This window comes from Mus caroli, unplaced genomic scaffold (assembly GCF_978045245.1).
Source record: "Mus caroli unplaced genomic scaffold, Mus_caroli_1 scaffold_17, whole genome shotgun sequence".
Lineage (NCBI taxonomy): Eukaryota > Metazoa > Chordata > Mammalia > Rodentia > Muridae > Mus > Mus caroli.
The window spans coordinates 9962428-9966742 of record NW_028227272.1 but is presented as its reverse complement, the minus strand read 5'-3'; positions in this window follow the sequence as shown (position 1 = coordinate 9966742).

Below are 4315 nucleotides of genomic sequence, written 5' to 3'. Positions count from 1 at the left end.
TTATGTTTGGGAACTTGTGCAAAGAAGCAGTAATAAAATGACCAATGCATGATATAAGCTCTCCAGGGATCAACCAATACCTGGTAGAGGAGGGGGCATTTTCCAGGCTGGACTCGGGTGTAGGTATAAAGGGATCATGATGGATCGCACCTTTATCACTCAGGGTCTGTTTCAGAACCTGTGGTTTAAAAAATCAAATTGTGAGATCTTCCCATCTTCTGAGGTCTTCTTCGATTTCTTTCTTCAGGGACTTGAAGTTCTTGTCATACAGATCTCTCACTTGCTTGGTTAGAGTCACACCAAGATATTTTATATTATTTGTGACTACTGTGAAGGTTATTGTTTCCCTAATGTCTTTCTCAGCCCATTCATCTGGAAGGCTCCTGATTTGTTTGAGTTAATTTTATATCTGGTCATTTTGCTGAAGGTGTTTATCAGCTGTAGAAGTTCTCTGGTAGAATCTCTGGGGCCAATTATGTATGCTCTCATATCATCTGCAAATAGTGATACCTTGACTTTTTCCTTTCCAATTTGTATTCCTTTGACCTTCTTTTGTTGTCTAATTGCTCTGGCTAAAACTTTGAGTACTATATTGAATAGGTAGGGGGATAGTGAACAGCCTTGTCTAGTCCCTGATTTTAGTGAGATTACTTCAAGTTTCTCTCCATTTAATCTGATGTTGGCTGTTGGTTTGCTGTATATTGCTTTTATTATGTTTAGGTATGGGCCTTAAGTTCCTGATCTTTCCAAGACTTTTAATGTGAAAGGATGTTGTATTTTGTCAAAGACTTTTTCAGCATCTAATGAGCTGATCATATGAATTTTTTTCTTGGAGTTTGTTTTTATAGTAGATTGCTATATATTGGAACCATTCCTGCATTCCTGGGATGAAGCCTACTTGATAACGGTGAATGATCATTTTGATGTGTTCTTGAATTCAGTTTGCAAAAATTTTGTTGAATATTTTTGCATTGATATTCATAAGGGAAACTGGTCTGAAGTTCTCTTTCTTTGTTGGGTCTTTATGTGGTTTAGGTATAAGAGTAACTGTAGCTTCATAGAATGAATTAGTATCCCTTCTGTTTCTATTTGGGGAATAGTTTGAGGAGTATTGGTATTAGGTCTTCTTTGAAGGTCTAAAGATGGAAAGATCTCCCATGCTCATGGATCAGTAGGATTAACATAGTTAAAAATGACCATCTTACTAAAAGCAATCTACAGATTCAATGCAATCCCCATCAAAATTTCAACTCAATTCTTCACAGAGATCAAAAGAGCAATTCTCAACCTCATATGGAATAACAAAAACCTCAGGATATTGAAAACAATTTTCAACAATAAAAGAACTTCTAGAGGGATCAACATCCCTGACCTCAAACTGTACTACAGAGCAATAATGCTAAACCAAAAACCAAAAACCGCATGGTATTGGTGCAGACACAGATGGGTTGATAAATGAATTGAAATAAACCCACACATCTGTGGGCACTTGATCCTTTGACAAAGAAGTCCAAACTGTACAGTGGAAAGAAATGGTGCTGGTTTAACTGGCAGTCTGCATGTAGAAGAATACAAATTGATCCATATTTATTTCCTTGTACAAAGCTCAAGTCCAAGCAGATCAAGGACCTCCACATAAAACCAGAGACACTGAATCTAATAAATAAGAAAGCGGGAAATAGCGTTGAACACACTGGCACAGGAGAAAACTTTTTGAACAGAACACCAATGACTCAGGCTCTAAGATCAACAATTGACAAATGGGACCTCATGCTTTTCAGCTTCTGTAAGGCAAGACACTGTCAATAGGATAAAATGGCAACCTACAGATTGGGAAAAAAATCTTTACTAATCCTACTCTTATAGAGAGCTAATATCCAAAATTACAAAGAACTCAAGAAGTTAGACTCTGGAAAACTAAATAACCCAATTAAAAAGTGAGCTACAGAGCTAAACAGAGAATTCTTAACTGAGAAATCTTGAATGGCTGACAAGCACCTAAAGAAACATTCAACATCCTTAGTCATCAGGGAAGTGTAAATCAAAACTACCCTGAGATTCCACCTTACAGTAACCAGAATGGCTAAGATAAAAAACAAACAAACAACCCTCAGGGGACAGCAGATGCTGGCGAGGATGTGGAAAAAGAAACACTCCTTCATTGCTGGTGGTATTGAAAACTGGTACAACCACTCTGGAAATCAATCTAGTGATTCCTCAGAAAATTGGAAATAGTTCTACCTGAAGACTCACCATACCACTCCTGGGCATATACCTAAAAGATGCTCCACCACATCTCAAGAGCACATGCACCACTATGTTCATAGCAGCCTTGTTTATAACAGCCAGAAGCTGGAAACCACTCAGATGTCCCTCAACAGAGAAATGGATACAGAAAATGTGGTATATTTACATAATGGAATACTACTCAGCTATTAAAAACAAGGACATCAAGAATTTTGCAGGCAAATGGATGGAACTAGAAAATATTATCCTGAGTGAGACCCAAAAGGACATACATGGGAATTCAGGCACACACACATACACACACACACACAAAACAGAGCAAAGACTGAAGGAAAGGACATCCAGAGACTGCCCCACCTTGGGATCCATCCTATGCAGTCACCAAACCCTGACACTCTTGCAGATGCCAAGATGTGCTTGCAGACAGGAACCTAGCATGGCTGTCCTCTGAGAGGCTTTACCAGCACCTGACTGAGATAGATGCAGATACTTAAAGCCAACCATTGGACTGAGACAGGGGACCCCTATGGAAGAATTAGAGGAAGGACTGAAGGAGCTGAAGGGTATTACAACCCCATAGGAAGAACAACAGTATCAATTAACTGGACCCCTCAGAGCTCCCAGGGATTAAGCCACCAACCAAAGAACATACATGGGCTGGTCCGTGGTCCCCACTACATATGTAGCAGAGGAATGCCCTGTCTGGCCTCAGTGGGAGGGGATGTGCTTGGTCCTGTGGAAATTTGATGCCGAAGAGAAGGGAAATGCTAGAGGGAGTGGAGTGGGTGCGGGAGAACCCTCTTAGAGGCGAAGAGGGTGGGGGTGGGGCCCATGGATGGGGGACCAGAACTGAGACAACATGTAAATAAATAAAATAATTAATAAAAATAAGATAAACTAAAATGTAGATGTAATCATTTCATTCTTATCACTTAGGAGAGTACAAGGATTTCAGCAGCTGTGGTCAAATCAGGACAAAGAGATTAAGACCAAGCTACCTAGATAACTAGATAGAGTTTTACTGCTGTTAACGGACACCATGACCAAAGCAAAATTCTTATTGGGCTGCCTACAGGTTCATAGGTTCAGCTCATTATCATCAAGGCAGGAACATAGCAGCATCCAGGCAGGCATGATTCAGGAGGAGCTGAAAGTTCTACATCTTCTTTTGAAGGCTGCTATCAGAATACTTGTTTCCATGCAGCTAGGATGAGGTTCTTAAAGCCCACACCCACAGTGCCACGCCTACTCCAAAAAGGCCACACCTACTGGAAGAGGGCCACACCTTCTAATAGTGTCATTCCCTGGGCTGAGCATATACAAACCATCACAAGTAGATAGATAGATTGATTGATTGATAGATGAAAGGCAGACAGACACACAGAGAGAGGCACTTTCTAGAGATATAGATAGATGAGAGATAAATGGATGACTGATATATGATTGACAGCTAGGTAGTTGATAGATGGATTACATATAGAAGATGATACATAGGTGAACAGATAATAAATAGTTGATTGATCAACAATAGGCAAATATATTGATATTTGATTGACAGCTGATTAATATAGAGAAAATTGGTAGATGATTGCTTAATAGATAATTGATTATGGATGGGTAGTTGATTAGTAATAGATAAACATATTATGTGTTATATTAGAGTATTACTCCAGCTTATCATTGGTCATATTAGATAATATTGTCTACTTAAAAAAAAAAAAACAAGTAAATACACCTGGCCTTCTGCGTCCTTGCATCATACACCTGTGATTCAACCACTGAAAATATTTTAGTTACATCTGTTCTATCTACTCATGACCCCTCTTTTGGGGTCATTGTCCCCTAAACAATATATTATGGTGATTATAAGTGTTTGCACTTTGTTGGCTACAAGCACGCAAAGATGGGAAGATTATGTAGGCTACATGCAAATACTTCAGCACTTTATATCAAGGGCTTGAGCATCAGTTGTTCTTGGCATCTATGGGGGTCCTTGGAACCAGTGCCCTTCAGAGACACCAGGGACAACTGCACTTTCTTTGGTTTTCTATTAAATAAAGAAATAATT